Source organism: Pecten maximus, chromosome 1 (assembly GCF_902652985.1).
Source record: "Pecten maximus chromosome 1, xPecMax1.1, whole genome shotgun sequence".
NCBI lineage: Eukaryota > Metazoa > Mollusca > Bivalvia > Pectinida > Pectinidae > Pecten > Pecten maximus.
This window is the reverse complement of record NC_047015.1, coordinates 47,209,913-47,229,904: the sequence shown is the minus strand read 5'-3', so window position 1 is coordinate 47,229,904 and position 19,992 is coordinate 47,209,913. Positions and strand designations below refer to the sequence as shown.

At 35.8% G+C, this 19,992-nt stretch overlaps 1 protein-coding gene across 1 annotated transcript in view; it reads left to right on the top strand.

The window, feature by feature from the left end:
- Positions 1 to 7,398: 7,398 nt before the first annotated feature.
- The window catches only part of LOC117335944 (NACHT domain- and WD repeat-containing protein 1-like), a 58,567-nt gene continuing 45,973 nt past the window's right edge, over positions 7,399 to 19,992 (top strand). Inside the window, exon 1 of the mRNA XM_033896240.1 lies at positions 7,399 to 7,793. The gene's annotated coding sequence lies outside the window, so the exon portion shown is untranslated. The remainder of the gene's footprint in view (positions 7,794 to 19,992) is intronic.

Below are 19,992 nucleotides of genomic sequence, written 5' to 3'. Positions count from 1 at the left end.
TTAGGTGGTGCCTTAGTCAGTATTTGTCTGGAGTAGTAAGGTGGTGCCTTAGTCAGTCAGTATTTGTCTGGAGTAGTAAGATGGTGCTTAGTCAGTCAGTATGTGTCTGGGGTATTAGGTGGTGCCTTAGTCAGTATTTGTCTGGAGTAGTTAGGTGGTGCTTAGTCAGTCAGTATTTGTCTGGGGTATTAGGTGGTGCCTTAGTCAGTATTTGTCTGGAGTAGTAAGATGGTGCCTTAGTCAGTCAGTATTTGTCTGGAGTAGTTAGGTGGTGCTTAGTCAGTTAGTATGTGTCTGGGGTATTAGGTGGTGCCTTAGTCAGTATTTGTCTGGAGTAGTAAGATGGTGCCTTAGTCAGTCAGTATTTGTCTGGAGTAGTTAGGTGGTGCCTTAGTCAGTATTTGTCTGGAGAAGTTAGGTGGTGCTTAGTCAGTCAGTATTTGTCTGGAGTAGTTAGGTGGTGCTTAGTCAGTCAGTATGTGTCTGGGGTATTAGGTGGTGACTTAGTCAGTCAGTATGTGTCTGGGGTATTAGGTGGTGACTTAGTCAGTATTTGTCTGGAGTAGTTAGGTGGTGCCTAAGTTAGCCAGTATTTGTCTGGAGTAGTTAGGTGGTGCCTTAGTCAGACAGTTTATAACTGGAGTAGGTTTTTCGGCATTATTTACATGAAGTAGTATGATGCCCTCTTTTATAGGATCTGGTTTAATAGTGTTTAATAACATCAATTGTCTGGTCCAAAGTTATTGTCTCCTTGAGAGCTAATTTGTCCTACCTTGTAGGGTTCCATTTGATCTACTGTTGTTTGCCTGGTTTTCTATCCTAGTCCCGCCATGTATATCTGATTGTTTGGCCTTCTAGGTGTCGACATAGTAACCTTTGGTAAAAGAGATTGTCCTTTCAACAATAGGTGTTTCCTTACAAAACTCAGAGGACATAATTTCACTAATCTGTCAGATTGATTAAGAAACAGAAACAAACGGCCAAAACAGAAATACGGGCCGATACCGCCAATTCCTACAAATACCCCCTCCCCCACAACTTTATCATCGAATGTCTGTTTGGGGAACCGTAACAGCCTGGGGGCCGCGGTGGCCGAGTGGTTAAGGTGTCCCGACACTTTAACACTAGCCCTCTACCTCTGGGTTGCGAGTTCGAAACCTACGTGGGGTAGTTGTCTGGTACTGACCATAGGCCGGTAGTGTTTTCTCCGGGTACTCCGGTTTTCCTCCACCTCCAAAACCTGGCACATCCTTAAATGACCCAAGCTGTAAATAGGACGTTAAACAAAATAAACCAATAAACCGTAACAGTCTAGGTAGAATTTTCAGACGCGTTTTGATTGTAAAATGATATTTTCCCGCAAGCATCTCTCAACCTAATATTCTGTGAAACCACAAGGTGCCTTCTGAACTATTTCGCTTGTTGATAGAAAAATTGCATGAACATTTATACAACATGTTGATAGTTTGTTTATTTGTGGCGTTAGCATGGCTGCCCGTTATCTTGCTATGTTTCAGCGCGTGTCTTCAATAAGCATGAACCCCAAGAAGTTAGAAATCTCCCAGACTAGACGTTACTCTAGCCCCAACCTTGAACAGCATCATGTTGCCACTCTCCGCAACACCACGCTGAATGTTTTCACGGTGGAAACGGTTCGGAAGGCAACCTTTGGGCACTTAGTACGCTGATAATCTTTTGAGAAATATCTTTGAGTTAAAGATGATTCTGGGTTATCTTTTTACCCTGTTGGCGGTAAAAAGCAAATTCATCGGGAAAAGAAACGTTTCTGGAGAGAAAAACATATCTACATTATGAAAAAAAAATGTTTTAAGCGATAGACTAAATGTTGTTTCTGATCAAATGTGAGTTAAGAGATGTCATCTACAAGTAACATTATAGTGTATATAGAGGTCTGTCATGATTTCAAGATTCGTTTATTTGTGATGTTACGTCATTCATTGAAGTAACAACTCAACAGTCTTTTGAAAATGCTGTCTCGTTGAAATTCTACAGGACGCCTGACCCATACCAAGGAGCTGATGGAAACAGATACCCGGAGAATCCTGCCAAGGCAGGATGTGTTGGTGTGTCAATATGGCTACAGCACAAACCAAATTTTAATTAGACTGGCCCCCTGTCTCTAGAATATTAAAATTATAAATAAAATTGAGCTTTATGATTTTGGTCTCTATAGAATATGTCTGATTCTATATGGGCTTGATCTCTCTGTACTCACCATTATTCCGGGGAGTGCTTTTCCAGATTTGACCAGACCCTAAGTTTCAAACTAGGGGCAGATAATCTAGTATTAAAATTTAGCTTGGCAATTCTTAACAAACAACTTAGGGTCTGCTGGCCAGTCTAAATTTTAATGAAAAGTGCAAGAGAACATATCATATCCAGTCGTCACATATAATCAAACAGCCGTACGGTGAAGAGTGGACAAATTACACAATTATTTTGTGGTCTAATAAGGTTGCAGATTAGAGAATCATTTTGCCCAATCGTCCACTTTAATTGTCATATTCCATTGTTCTCAGTTGATTGTCTCATCAAAATCTTTTCTCGTGTTACACAGTCTTAAAATCTTACTCTTTTCAACAGCTATATCTCACGTACATACTATTAATCTTCCCTATAGAATTCCCGTGTCTCAATGTCCTAACTCACATCGTCCTTTACAGCTTATCGTATCTCATCGTATTTTCTGCTCACAACTTCTGACAACTTATTGTGTCTCACCGTCCTCTATATCACCGTTTTCTTTCCCATAATGATTAATCCTCGTCTTAATCTTTTTTTCACGCGATATCTAATTTTAATCTCTTATTTCCGTCCATTTTATCCCAAACAGGTATACGCATTAAAATTTGTTTTTGCGATATTATCTTAATGGACATGGTACCTATCTGCGTCATTACTCAGTTATCGTATAGTATATTTTAGGTGGAAAGGCGGCCATTGTTTGCCAATTTGCCGATGAAAAATTCATCACAAGTGTACTCAAGATACACCAGATTTTTACGTAGTGCCGAAGTCGGAACTTGAACGGTTACTTCACGAAAAGGATTCAGCTAGCCCGAGTTTCCTCTGACTCTGACACCATGTCTGGTGTAGGATGGTGTCAGGGCTAGAGGAAACTCCGGCTAGGATTCAGCTGACAATGGGTATGAGACCTTATGAATTGTTTATATGCTACATTTTCAAAACAAAATGGAAGATAAAAACCCATTGTGACAGCATGAACAGAAGTACAAAAAATAACGCAAGACTTACGTGTATTTACCTGTTAAAATAATTTTACACTCTTTCTAGTATCCAAACGCCGCAGCTACCCTGTCGATATCAAATGATCTTTAGAAAGTGATAACACCGTGTCATCGAAGCAGTACCTAACGCCATCAAATCAATGGGAAGCTGAGGAACCGGCCGGTGTGTAATGTGTAGTTGTGTCCTTGGGTAAAACTCTTTACTCTAATTGCTCTGGATGGCATGCGACGGACCTCTCGTATGTTGTTTAGTGAGTTAGTCACCAACTACTACAAGGAGACCCAGGGTATGTTCATTGGTTAATAAAACAAGCAAACAAACAAACTCTACATCAGGGAATTAGTACGTTGGAACGTGGGTCATTTAAAGTACCAAAATGGCAATTTTTTTTCACACGGCCCGTAACCAAAGAGTAAGCTATCTTATTTCATGATAACAATACCAAAAGAACAATGGAATCTTTTGATGACTGTCATCAGATCCTTTTGTAGATTTATCTAATGAAACTGAAATGAAGATGAAGATGGCGAAAGAAATCGAAAAAGATGTTGAATTGAAGATGAAGCGTGATGCGTCCATGCTATATTAAACCATTTTAAACAACATTGCCTACAAAAGGAATTCTAGTCTTCCCGGTAGATGCAAAAATAAACATTTTCCAATCCATAATATTGCATTTATGTTGACTGGAAATTATGCAACGGTAAACAAGGGATAATCCTACTGGTAAACATATTCACCATACGACGAAAACTAAAACATCTCGAATTTTAATAATATGGCATAGTAGCCCGAGTTTCCTCTGGCCCTGACACCATGTCTGGTGTAGGATGTAGGGCCTGCACCAGACATGTTGTCAGGGCCGGACGAAATTCGGGGCTAATTGCAGAGGTGTGTTCACGTGTCGATATAACAATTGTCAGCAGAAAAAAAAAAGTTCTTTTATTGTTTGTGTGATTCATGTCATGTTGCCTCGTCGTGTTTTTATCTTTCAAGGCCTTCTCTCAGTAGTGTCATATTCCAGCCAGACTTGAAATCCAGTGTTAACTGGAGCCTTGTATTGAAATACTATAGCCTGGTCGCCAAGGTATCTAAATCAGTCAAGTAACAAGATAATGAATGTGGAGTGGCCTGTCAGTCTGCAAACTGCTTTCCAGGGTAAATATTTGACGAAAGAATAAACATTTTATCAGAAGAAAATCACATCTGTCGCGACACAAGGACAATTCAACCCGAGACTCCATATGGTCTGAATATTCCAGTATAAAAGTCAATGGGTGTCATTATGGTTTACTGGCTTTCCATGATCACATCAACAAATTGGTACAATTATTGATGCAAGGGAAGTAACTCCCACTTCCGAGGCCCTGCGACGACAGAAAATTGTAACATAAGCATTAACATAAATGAATAACTATAAGAATCTTTTTTGGAATAGGGTTTTTGAAGAAAAAAGATCATTTTTTTCTGAATATTCAACCATTGACGTAGTGTGGTGTCAGATTTCGGTATACACATCAGCACCATTTAACAATTAACGATTGTCAATACGGGATAACGCTTTGAATAAGGTCAGTGATATGGATTCTTAGATGTCTGAGGGCAATTCAAACGTCTAACGCCGACAGAACATTGGTTATTAATAGGTCGACCAGAAACTTACTCAGATGTCACATGTGATAGGGATTTAAAAACATAACATTTGTCGAAGGCTAATATTTGATTGGTCGAAGGGCTAATGTGACATGTGACAAGGATTTTAAAATATGTGGCTGGTCGAGGACTATGACATGTGAAAGGTACAGTATTTAAGATTTTTGATTGGATGAGGACTAATATGACATGTGATAGATATTAAAGATTTTTGATTGGATGAGGGCTAATATGATATGTAATATGATATTTAAGATTTTTGATTGGACGAGGACTAATATGACATGTGATAGATATTAAAGATTTTTGATTGGATGAGGGCTAATATGATATGTAATATGATATTTAAGATTTTTGATTGGACGAGGACTAATATGACATGTGATAGATATTAAAGATTTTTGATTGGATGAGGGCTAATATGATATGTAATATGATATTTAAGATTTTTGATTGGACGAGGACTAACATGACATGTGATATGCATTTAAGATTTTTGATTGGTCAAGGGCGAATATGACAAATGATATTGATTCAAAAATATTAAATTGGTCGAAGGTTAATATTTGGGATTTTAAACTGTACATTTTGTATTTAATCGGCTTGTCGTATGATTTAACCTTTATATTTCGAGTAAGTTATCTTAAACGCTAAATTTAAATATGAATAACAAGAAAAGACATAATCTAAACCATTTTGGTATTTGAATCCAAAGCTGGTCACTAAAATTCCTACTGACGGCCCAGGGAATAGTCGGAACAGGAAACATTTTATCAGTTACCGATTCATTTCTCTTTGAAGACTTCAGCTGCTGTTAAGATGACGTAAGATCCCTCTGTATTACAGTTTAATGGTCGGCTGAAATTAATGACTTCCTTTCTAATTATTTCAGATATGCCGATAATTAATTTAATCTCAGCTGTTTTCCATGTGAAAGTTAATGCTTGAATGTATTTAATGATAATTTTACTATCAAATGATATGTGAACTTTAATAAAAGAATAACCCGCAAAATACCAAATGCTTTCTTGGAGCTGGAAAAATAATTCTGAAAACCCTTAATGAAATCATAAAAAAAAGGAAATTAATTGAATTATTTGATTATTATTTTATATTCAATAACAAATACACTAACAGCAACAACAACAAAGAAAAAGAAGAATTTTCTTGTCTATTTTTTGTTAAGAGGTGTACTCATGACTTTTCAACATAAATGAAGAATTAGTTTGACTAAGTATAGCTGCCAAACTAAATTATCACCTGGTCTGGTTCATATTTCAGAGAGAAGAAGAAGTTTAACTTACCAAGCAAGATCTAGATGAACGCAAACAGTGTAACTTGAACATGGTATTGTAAACAAATTCAGACCATGCTCCACATACACTGATTAGCAGCATTGTAGCCAAGTTATTTAATAGGGCTGATAAATGAAAGTTTTCAGTATTTTTGTTTAAAGTATTTGATATCAAAATAGATGCTAAACTTGGTCACTGTGGCCTACTTTTTCAAGTTAATTTTTTCAACTGATTCTTTAGCAGAAATTGCAAAAAATATTATTTCTACCCCAAAATTGAATTGTATGTTCATTATCTGACCTTTGACCCCGGAATGCCTATGAGCCCACAATATAAAAAATCTGATAATTTGAACAGCATACACTATGCGGCTGACCTAAATAAAGTATCTTCATGCTAAAAACATGCTTATGACTGAGGGGCCACAGAATTGCACAAATTGGCACCCTTATTATTTTCATTTTGAAACACACACATACTGTACTGTATGCAATGCATGTCTATACTAGCTACTACAGTGTAGTTGGACGGAGGCGGTCAAGACAACAAAGGACTCTTTTATATTGAAGTCAAAAATATGCCCAACGCAGGGCAAATGCAGGCCTGGTTACGATCTTTTCGCCTTCGTGACTCTAACTATTGCTAGGTTTCACCCCAACGACGACTGTCACTGCATGTTTTGGCATACGTTTTATATACGTATAAAACAATATATTCGCAATAAGTATATGTTATATATGGAAACAATGCATAACGCCACACGGCATAAACGACACCACACGGCATATCGTGTCTCCTCGTAGCGGCCCTTCACCTTTCACACAGCGGTCCACAAATCGTGCATAAAGCGTGTACAGGAATGTGAAAGGCACAAGCCGGAGACATCAAGCCAATGGCGGAACCAGCAACCTGTACGATTCGGTATTTGATACTGTCTACGGGTTGTGCATTAGCTAACCCCTTCTAGAGCTGGGAGGAAGCATGGAACACATAAGTCACACGCCGGAACTGTTTCTGACAATAAAACATGACAGAATGCCACAACGCTTGATTTAGCTAAAAGCATTTGTTGGAATCTCTCTATTAAAACAATCTCTTTCAGACAATCTGAAATACTGGAACCCGTTACAACAGAAGGTGTTACATGTTAACCCTCAGTGAGATGTTGCCGGGCTTTACGTGCCCGTTACAAGTCCAATATCGTCTATACCGAACCCGTATCGATCTCGTTTGGGTATGGTTTGTCGGATGTATGCAGCTGAAACAAAACACAATTTGATTAATGTCAGTGGATTATCGAAGAAATGACCAAGAGACGATAATGTCATTCCGTTCAGTAATGTCTGTTTTCAAACTCACAGTGGTCACTAGTAATCGTCGCTACTTCCTTTCCCAATGATTGGACTAAATCCGGCTAAAGTCCTGGACTATTATACGAAGTCTCTCGCGACAACCTGATCCGTTGCCATGGCGGCCAGCCGATCTGTCAGTCAGAATCTACAACATTGCCATCGATACAGTGGGATGTGTCTGACGACGGGAACTCGTAATAACGAGGAAATGATCTACGTAAAGGTAGGTGAACAAGTCGTAATCAGGTATCAATGCAACTAATGATCAGACATTCTCCACTGATGTCGAGTAAATCAATTTAGTTTCATTTAGAGGGTAACTTCAAATATACGTTACACATATCAAAACTTGTCGGTATAATTACTATGTATAATTACCGAACAAACAACATAATAGTATGCTGATCACAAATCATTTAATACAATAAATTTAATTTCTTTCACTTGGGCACCATGTCGCCGATCTAAAATTAGAAACGGTGTTTTCCACTACTCGAACGTCCTATTTCAAAACATTCATTTCCGGAACTCTTTAAACCACATAATAACAATCCATCAAAAGTGATTGATTACTTTACTAGTGTGTTATCTGTTATCAGAATTAAATGTCTCCAGACGTGTTAGAATACTACCTTAGTGTCGATGACGTCACGTGGTCAAAACAAAGTTTCCGGCAAGTAAAGTATGAGCATACATTGTGGTATTGTTGCTTTGCCCAGTAAATAAGATATTATACTTAGAGGGCAGGCAGGTTTGATACAGGGTCTATATGCCCTATTGAATATTTGTTCCTTTACAGTCTCATAGTTTCATTGTCAATACCAAGTTTCTCTGCTTGAGAACGTTACATTTTTTTTTAATATTCCCATACGACTACATGTATTAATATGGGCAATGTCGTCGATACATTAGAAGACAAACATACTTCCAGAACACATACTACAGGCCATATTTTTTTTTATTTTGCTGTCGTTTTAGTTAGATCTGAATTTGAGTTTGTTTTAAGGTGGATATTTTCCATCTAACAAAGTGTGTTGTAAAGGGTTTCAAAATAATAATTCCAATTATTACAATCATGGATGAGCTTTAAAATACCAGCTGATATGAATATATACGTATGACGCACGGACATGTTTAATTAGTGTAAATATGTATTCCAGAACTGTGTCCGAGAATCGTTGTGACGTACAAAAGGTTAAATGATTTTTAAAGCGAATAAGATGGGAAACACTCTTATCCGTTCCTTTTCTTCCTGATAACATTGCAGATTACTCCTGGTCCGAGAAATACATTTTATAGATAACGAATCAGAGAGGCTGAAGAGCTCAGCCTTGTCGACTAATCCTATTTTGGATGTAAGGCACGCAGACGACAAGATCCCTTTGTGGGTAATTGACGTTGTAGACTGACCACATACTGTTGTCCATTGGCATAACACTGATTTCAGGAATGTCTGAATACAACGTAATTCATTATCTTGAATAATTGATACAGTAATTCATCCACGTGATATGATTAATACATTCCGGACTAGCTTATTGATTCTATCAAGTCAGATGGTCTGAACAGCGTCAATACAATGTGTCTTTATCTATGACACGAGAATCTTGAATAGCTTTCTTTTATGGCGATGGTAAGTTCATAGGCTTTGAACTTCCCACTTCAATCCTACAGTGTAACGTTTGATATATAATTAAACACGCATCCATATACATGTATATGATATATATATATATAGTAATAATAATAAAAAACACAAACCAGAAATTCACACTAGCGCTTTCAACATGCTTTGAGAGCAAGCTCTTCAGGTGTATTTCCCTCTAAAATCTAATAGATATTTTCTAAGAGCGGCCTTTTCCAAACCTCTGGCCAGGCGTTATCGCGCATGTTCTTTACCAAATAAGCAGTGGGTTACCTCAAACTTTGTAGGACATCTGACCTTCCTCGTTCAGTATGTGATAAAATAACTTTATTCTATATATATATATATTGATAACTAATTGACGTTACAGGATTGGCGGTCATTGTCATATTCGTGCTCTACAAGTGTTGAAGTGGCTATAAAATCGATTTAATACCGTCTATCAGGAGAAGAATTCACGTTAGCTCACGAGTATTTGTCCTCCGTCTCCGGTACGATACATGGAAATAACAACTACTTTACATGTACATGTATGTAAAAAAACGTTCACAATATCAATATCCTTATTGGTTTAATGACTTCAATGATACAGAGTGGCCTGTTCAAGGTAGCCACCTGGATACGTTGCAGTGGACGAATTCTGAGTCAAGATGAGGGGGCCCATGAACTATCGAAATACATCTATTGCCAGATACGATAAAACATTTTGACTAATCGATTCATCATTTGTCAGATAGCACATTTCTAACACCTCAATGTTCATTAGATCATCTTATGTATAGTTAGCCTGTTAGAATATATATACATGTATATGTATTAATACCGAAGATATTACGGTTTCTTGTACTATTTTTCTGTGTGTAAACTATTAAAAATATGAAATGCCATGGCAAACATATAGTTTTTTGTGATTTCTTTTCTGATCAGCTGGAAATCTCAATACTAAATAAAGAACTAATATACTTTAAGTAAAGCATAGTTGACTTGTCGACTTGATTGTAAATATACCTAGATACAGTATTTCATTGGGTCTTGTGTATAGTAATTGAAGTAAGGCCGAGTTGATTCATCATACAGTTTAGACTTAATCTAAATATGTTTTAATAGTCATTTGTGTGAGGAATATCGTACATGTCACCTTAACATCACGCGTAAAAAATTCTGTTTAACCGAGTGGATCTACCCCCGGGTTAAATCCCAAACAATTTATTTATCTTTCCTGTATTACCGACATCATGCTCTCATTTGGATATATACTATTTCCTGATGCGATACTAAGTCAGTCGTGTTCTTAATGATAAAGCTATTGGTGCCACTGTCACCAACCTTGTTCTCATTACGAATGTGACGCGGATTTAATCTAGATTTTTATGGCGGATGTGGTCATTCAAGCCGAAGACGCTTACCTTCCATATCACCTGGTCTTATAATCGTTATATCTTTTCAATGATCTTCATGAAGATATATTGATGATTTGTTCATATTTTACCCTCGATTTTGAGTTAGAGTGACGTTTTCATTTTAATTTCGGTATTCTGGGTTGTGCTTGCTAAAACCTATTTCAATTTTTCACGACTTTCCTTTTGGATCACTATCGACACCTAGACGGACGAAACAGCTGTATGGTGCAGTGTAAATCGTTATTTTTCATATACTGTATCTATTACTAAAATCGTGTTTAATTTGGTTTGGTTTGGTTTATTTTGTTTAACGTCCTATTAACAGCTAAGGTCATTTAAGGACGGCCTCCCGTGCGTGGGGCGAACGTTCAGCTAATGGCCAAAAGTGAGGCATTGTCAATGGAGACATTAGGAAGAAGAAAGTTGTTAAGAAAGAAGAGAAAAGATAAGATCCCAAATTTAGTCGCCTCTTACGATCATGCAATGGGGGCAGCAGGTACAATTCTTACGCCCTACCTGCAGGGCAGTAAATCGTGTTTAAAGATGTCATTCGCTTGGAGTCTTTCCTAAATCGTTCGAGTTAGGGAATGAGGCGCTTGTTTGTTTGTGTGCTTGGTTGATCTCCCAGTGAACCTCCAGTGTCATTTTGAGGCGGCGTCTCCCTATAACTACATCACTACACAACATGCGGGAGGCCTGTCGCATGTCATTTAGAGCAATCAGGGTAACGTGTCTTGCCCAAAGACACAACCACCCTAGCACAGACCGGCCCGTTCCTCAGCTTCCCGAGAAACACAAACCAACACGGGTAGGTAGCGTGCCCAGATTTTAAAAAAAAATCCCGAGTACAATGAAGGGAAGCATTGTTGAACCCTTTCTATTCCGATAGCGTCCAGGAACCACGTTATGCTATGTTTGGCTAAATGGTTCAAGTTGGACGTTGATGGCTAAAAATAATATTGCTTTCTAACATTGAATGTGTGCTCATTATATTACTTTAATGAGTTGGCGTATATTCGTGTAACTTATATAATGTTTAATTATCTGTAAGAAACAAGGTAGATTTATTTAATAGTTTTACGCGCAATTGTTAAAGTATGTCATGTAGATCAACAATGTTCTCTAAGGTACAATTTAAAGAAATATCAAGGGGGAATAAATGTTAATTAAAAAGTATTTGAATTATTTTCTGCACTTCCGTAGCTTTAGCTATAATTCTCTTTTATTAAATGATTTTACTTCAAAAAAATCTATTCAAATTGAAGTTGCTTTCCTGCTTAGTGCTCAGCATTTCTGGGATTGGGACGAAAAGTTCACCCGTTGTCAGTATATTGTGACCGGATGGGTTGTACTGCTGGGTGTCTTCGCCAATTTGCTTCAATGAGGTAGCAACATAAAGTCAGCATCAGTTCTGCGCTATCACAAGGAGACAAACACGAACATACCGCAGCCTCTTAAGCCACACGTAAATTCACCACGCGCATGCTTCTCACACACAGGGGAGAAGTCTTTAAATGACCCCAGCTGTTGATAGGTCGTTTGACAATATAAAACCAACCTCCAAGAAGAACAGAAAACATGTTTGTGCATCCCATTCATGAATCCGACTTACTTCTTGAAATTCTTTTTGACAGTCGTGTACGGCTTTAACTCTCACAAAACAACCCGTGAATCTGTTCATGTGTTTTGTGTGGAGCTAATAACACCCGATACATGTTTATGATTGTCAGACGTCGACCTTGAATGCAAATCAATACCATCCATGTCTGCAGATGGCCCTGGGCATACATTGCAGCAAAAAGCACAGTCTCCCCTTACACATATTTTTATCCGTTATCTTTATGATAGCCTTTCCATTAGTGGAACCGTATTGACGGGAAATGGAAAAGGCGTTGGGCCGAGCACACGTGTTAACAACTTACAGCATCTTTATATGGTATCATTTTGCCACCATTAACTCAAAAACAGTCATCTTAAAAGAAATCGTAAGTCTAACTCTAAATCGGTTCAAAATATGAACAAAATATAGATTTGCATGAAGATCCATGATAGACCAGATGTTCAGACAGTGTTAACGTCTTCTGCTTCATCAAAAAGTCTTTCGCCATCGCAGCTAAGGTTTAAAATAATTATTAGAAAAACTTATTATTCAATGCGCAGCTGGTATGTCACCATGCATGGAGATATAACTATTACGCCTTAAAGAAATGACAAAAAAGTGTCAATAATAAGCTTAAACCAATCTTAAAAAGCGTAAATAAAAGTAATTTGGATCGGATGTCAAAAATATAGTCAAGATACTTACTTACCAAATTTACATCTAAAGTGGGGCTCAACACAATTTACACTTCTTGGAATATAATTTGATGTTGATCTACATAAAATTCCCAAACTTAATTATGACAAGAATTTAGTAAAGCTCAAAGGAATCATTAACACATTTGAATTTTATGAACAAGTTAAACACACAACTTTATAATTTCCTATGGAAGAGTAATAACAGTAAATCTGATAAAATCAAAAGAGACGTTGTTATAAAAATCGATGAAAAAAAGGGGTTTAAAATGGTAAACATTAGAGATTTCATTGATTCCTTGAAGTTATTTTGGTTCAGACGATTAATAAACACCTTCTGTAAATGGCAGATGCCCTTAAAACATATGTTGACATTGATTTAATTGTGGAGATGATTACTTATGCAAATGTGTGAACAATTTCAAGAACCAGTTTTGGAAAGATGTATTTGCTTTATGGAGAAGGCTAAATTCAACAAAAGGGGAACACGTACTGCAGTTAGTAAAATCACCTCTGGTATAATCATGAATTTAAAGTAGGAAATCGATATATCTTCTATAGAGACTGGAATAAGAAAGGAGTAGTAATTTTAGGCAATCTTTTGAATGACGCTAAAAAAAACTGTTTTAACTTTTCAAAAAATTGTTCAGAAGTATCATGTTAATGCTAACTTTCTTCAATATCATGGCTTGTTGACACCTGTTAGAAAATTCATTGAGAAAAGCACTGCTCCAAATTACAAAGTATTATTACCGTAAAAACCCACAAATATTGATTTTTTTTAATTCAAAAGGGGTAAAGGATATGTACATGTATAATATTTTTATTAAAAATAAACTGGTCCCAACAGGAATAATAAAGTGGGGACCTGATGTAGCAGAATTTGATAGCAAAACACGGGAAATATATTTTCATTACCGTTCCAGGTAACTAAAAACACAAAATTAATATGGTTCCAGTTTCGTGTGAATCATTTTATATTAACAACAAACAGCGTGCATTTTAAAGCACATCTTTTCCCAACACCTTGATGTATACTATGTTTTAAAGAAAGAGAAACACTTATTCACAGTATATGGGAATGTCAAGAAGTTCAAAAACTACTGAAAAGCTTTTAAATACTATTAAATATACTAACTATTCCATTGTCTTTGAATATAACTTCTTACATATTTTGAATATTAAATCCAACTTGTGCAAATGCCAGAGTTAATAATGAACTGTTCAACAATATATATATATATAGAAGCAGATGTCTTCATAATTCTCTTCATTTAGGAGCTCTAGTTCATACAATCAGGGATAATTATCAAACACAGAAATATCTATTAAGAAGAAAAGGTCTGACTGAATCTTAAAAATTTGACAGAGAATGATACAAATACATTGGTTTACTTGACTAGCCATTTGACTTAACTTATAATTACACTACCATAATATCCTAATCTACGAATTCCCCTTGATAGTCAACTGGAAACAGCCACAAGTTACATGTAGCCTTACATTATGTATAATTTATGTAAATTTTACTGGTGCTACCCACCCCCTCCTCACCCTTTCCCTGAACCCCCTATTTCTCCTTCACGTGTATGTACTAGAGCACATACTATACTATAGATAGTTATGTTATGTATAATGGTATGTGCATGTTTTCTGTGTTCTATTTAATAGGTTCATCTGTTTATTATCGGAAAATTAGAAGAATTAAATATTACCGATAATAGAATTACCTCTCACTTCAGGAAGAGGAAAGCAATAAGGTAAGGTGAGGTATCCTCGTCAGCTAATACATTGTCGGGAATATATACTGCATTTGAGAGGTAAACTGTATGTCCATTCTAAACGATACAGTATTATATAGACTATTTCATGCATCTCTAGGATATGAGTGCTCGGTTTGTCGAATGGATCCCCTCCTGCGTGAGGGCAGCTCATTGTGTTTTCTTCTCTATTTCTTTGAGCAATAAAATTATTTTAACCTTAAACAAAGCTCAAACCAAGCTTTCTACGACACCAAGACTGATTCTGAGTATGGATGCTTAAAGAATTTGTTTAGAATTATTGGTTCACGTATTTATTAAACTTGACAGAGTCTCAGATGTTTCCATATAAGCTGATACCTCTAACGAAAAACAAAATCACGCCAAATGACCAACCGATAAGATATATTAGGAAACGTTCACAGTTATTTTATGTAACTATGATAAAGCATTTGGTCGTTTGTACATTGGACTATATAACACAAGCGTGTATCTCTGTGTTTACCTTCAATCTTTTTTTTTATTATTTTTTTTTATTAATTTCAATATTCTGAGGAATGCGTTGTTTTAGGATTCTTCCTACCATTTGAGTACAAAGTGAATTATTATCTTAATTAAAAGCTGTATTGTCTTAGAATTGTTGTGATAATTTATATCAATGATTTTTTATTGCATTGATTTTGGATAAATTCTAATCTTAGAAAATAAAGTAACACACAAATAATATGATGTAATAACTCATCCATATTCATCAAACTTATTTACATGGATGGATGTTATATTAGTATTTGATGTTAAATTTAAATTGCGGATGTTATGTACTGTCACCTAAACACACTTCATGGTTCTGATATACTTAGAAATATATTGAAAACATATGCTTTTTAGTTCACGACTATATATAATATACATGTATATATTATGATGCGATATATGCTTAGTAATTGGTTTAATCAGTGTGGAGCGTGGTCAATCGTGCTGATGACTCAGTGGAAGTGGCAAGAGTTGATATGACCAACACAGAAGCTGAGCCCTTGACACGATTGATCAGGCCACCAGGAAACTGAACCATTAATATAATATGCGATTATTATATACTGCTAACTTTACTAATATACCAATATTTGACTTCTTACAGTATATGCCTATGTTGTTGAATATGATATTCACTTTATTAACTAAGTCATGTTCATTGATCAATAGATTTTAATAAATTTGATGTTGGTACTGGTATGGCAAATGAAATTGCGTATTGTCGTCTTATATATTAATGGTTTTTGTTTTATTTTTGTTTTTTATACATGTATTTATATTATATCACATATGCTGCAGTTTGAAGATACCATTGTATACATGTTTATGGAAAAGGACGTTTATAAGTTGCACAACTTATGTCCAATTCCTTTTGAATATTTTCAAATGAAATATGTTTAAATTAACTAAACTAATAAATTAATCAAAAAATGAAGAAAAAAAAAGTAATAAATAAATCAAAATATCACAAGATATCATTTTATGTTAAAAATATGTAGTTAAGAATAATTTCTATTGATCACTGGCAGCATATGCTATTCAACATTTTGAAGTGAAACAGACTATTGAGGATGGCAGGTCGATGTTATTTATGTTTTAAAGCAAATTTATTTTACGGTTAGTCTACCAGAAATTTCATAATCAAGGAAGTTAAAATTTGCACAAAAGAATAAATGATACGAAATGCTTCACGTTAATTCAAACATACTACACTCATCCAATAATTCACAAGACCATAGCAATATTGTCAAAAAAAATGGTATTATTCAGAGATAAATGTTTTGAAATGCATTACTCTGCAGTAATTAATCCTTGTTGGTATACGTTTAGTAAAGTACGTGTGTAATTCACAAGACGGGAACGTAGGACATCATCAAGGATGGTAGTACGTGTATACATGTAACGCAGTGAAACGCCCGTCAATAGAAGAACTGTAAAATCCCTGATTTAATATTACTGTACAGTGTCAGTAAATGGATTTGAAATAGTTTATTTATACTGTAATCTTACTTACAATGTATTTTAGCGATGATTCTATTTCAGCAATATCCGCGCTGGAAGCATTGCGCTATTTCTGATTGTGCTAAATTATACATATTTACTTTTCTACAGCAAAGAATATGGGTGCGCCAATTCATCATTGCGCTAATATAATAAAGTTGGTAATGCGCTAAAATTTAAATCCGCCAAAATATATACGTTTACAGTACTTTCTGCTTGAAGCATATTTTTCACACATCATCAACGGTTAAGCTGTATATTAACGTTTAGATTAAATTAACAATTTCTCTAAACATAATTAAAGATCCTTGCTGAATTAAAATACTAAGCAAGCATGTATTCTCTTCTGGAGGGCTAAGCAACGGATTTCATGATCAATTTTTAATTGTAAATCAACAGTTGCATAACCTTTAGTATGAACGTAAGTGGTTGAGGATTTTAAGGAAATAATTGAATGAGTTGATTAGATAACCCGTTAAAACATACCTACTCTTGGGAACAATGATATTGGCTCGTGATTGGAGGGCTAATGACACTTTGTGATAACAATTACTGTACCCTTCCCTTTGATTAGAATCCATTCCAGAAAAAAAACCCAAAGTAATTCTAGCAGCTTTTAGAATAGCACAACTTATTCCATTATGGTCAGAATGAGTAACTTTCCGTATTAAGGATGATTGTACTCTTAAAAATCTAGTTTTCCGTACAGAGGACCACACGAATTACATATGTACCAAATACTAAAACGTGCACCTGTTGATGAACATATGATAAAAAAAGGTATCGGCGATAGCCAAATATGATTCATCAGAAGGCCCATCGAAGTGGCAACGCTTGAATCACAGGATTGGTCAAAGACACACAAATGCTACATAGCATTTAAAGGTAATAAAACAGTAAGAGATACATTGTATGTGGATTACGCAATGTAAACTTACATCATTCATCTCCTTACAGCCAATGTCAATACTAGTTTCAGTTTCGGTAAGGATGTCATAATATTTTATACAAAGAAATCGTTTTGCATAGTCATCACAGCAAGTATTCGAATGAATACGTTGTATGTCTTCTTGAGCCATGCGAGTGTGGATATATTCATATAAATTCAGACCTTTTGAACAGTTCCACAACAATTAATTTTGGTATAACATGACTTGGGTTACGCCATACAGTTTCAATGCGCATACATTCAGTCACGTATTTTATTGGTTTGTTTTTAATTTTGTTATTCTTTGTTGAAAAATAAACTCCTTTGTGTATTGTGATATATTTGTCAGAATATTGATACATTTCCTAATAAGTTTAATAGCCAAAGGAAACAATGAAAAACGGGTAAAACTGCACCAATATAGCATTAAAATTAAATTTGATTTTCGTTAATATTAAGTGATATTCGCCCTCGGTTAATAATTTCTATCACGCTGATATAACATCATACTGACCTCAACAAAGGTCCATAATTGATAAATATTTCACAATATTGTAGCCGCTGCTTATCAGTTAGGTACAAGATTTGGGGGTAATAAAACAATACGAGTTCAACAATATACCGAGATATGAATGTATGCTATTAAACTTATATACCACTTATTTAGATTATACAAGATATCGTAATAGTGCAATAACCTAGCTAGGTGCGCCGTATCAAAATTACCCAGTGTACCACTTTATAATTTGACGTACACAATTTGGTCCTGGTTTTAATCAACGTTCCCTTACTCAAAGGAATGAATCATTTACCTTAAATTTTTCTCATGGAAACATTAATGAAATTGAGGAAAAATCTTAGGTCAGGGAATTACCTTAAATTTTGTAATGCTTTTCCTATGGAATCTTCAAAGCAAGGAACTTCATTAATTAAAGGAAAGTTGATGAAATTGGGGCCAGTAAGCACATCCCTACGGAAGCGTATTGCTACCAAACTTCCAAACGTATTACTCAATAACGAGTATTCAATAAATGGGTACAAAACATATAAGTGTAGCTGCCTTCGATGCGAATTGTAATATATAGTAGAGGCAACAATGAGTTCAGTTGCATCATACAATTGCTTTCGCCCTTCTAAAACCCGTCAGTGATACTAGGGACATCATACAGTCGTTTCCGTAATACATGGACACGTCATTGATATTAGGGACATCATACAGTCGTTTTCTTCCTTTTGAAACTGATCTGTGATGCTATGGACATCATACATCTGTTTCGTCCTACTAGGACTTGCCAGTGTTGCTATGGACATCAAACAGTCGTCTCCGTCCTACATTGACTCGTCATTGATATCAGGGACATCATACAGTCGTTTTCTTCCTTCTAGAACTTGTCAGTGATGATCGGGACATCATACAGCTGTTTCGTCCATCTAGAACTCGTCAGTGATGCTATGAAAATCATACATCTGTTTCGTACTTCTAGAACTCATCAGTGATGCTAGGGATATCACACAGTTGTTTCGTCCTAGAACGCATCAGTGATGATAGGGACATCACCCAGCTGGTTCGTCCTTCTAGAACCCATCAGTGATGCTATGGATATCACACAGTTGTTTCGTCCTTCTAGAGCCCATCAGTGATGCTATGGATATCACACAGTTGTTTCGTCCTTCTAGAACTCATCAACTATGCTAAAAGCCTAAAGTGATGTTACCTGAGAGGCTGGGGAGGAAATTTAAAATGTCAAAATATGGATTGGAGCTGCAATAACCAAACGATTCAATTGATTTCAATATTGGATTTCAAACGAACGTCAAATAGTAAAATGGTCGCCGCTTAACAGTTACATAGTAAAACCTCTATATCTAAACTATCACTACTTCACAGAGTCTTACCTTTTATGATATTAATACATGGCAGAAAAATATGCTGAACATCTTACTACAAAATGTCGCCATTTATCAGTTTTATTGATATTACTAGATCACAGTATCTTGTATAAAATAACAACATCACAAATGATAGCACTTTCTTCGCAGTGTATCTGGTCAAATGTTTTTAAATGAAGATATATAATATATAAATTCAAGAATAGTGGTGGCTACTAGGGCCCGTCACGTCCATTGCAACAGGACTGCTGTAACAGTTAGCATCATTAGAATTGTCACATCGATTTATCTATCATATATAATGCTTCTGATAACGTGTAGCTGACTAAATCTATCTGCGTAGAATGTATGTGTCTATCGAACTGGAAAAATAATCACACAAGATTGGCGCACAGACCATGCCTCTCTGGGGTCACTAAACCGATGCGGTGATTGAAAAAGGAATGCCCGAGGTGTAGTTTAATGACTGT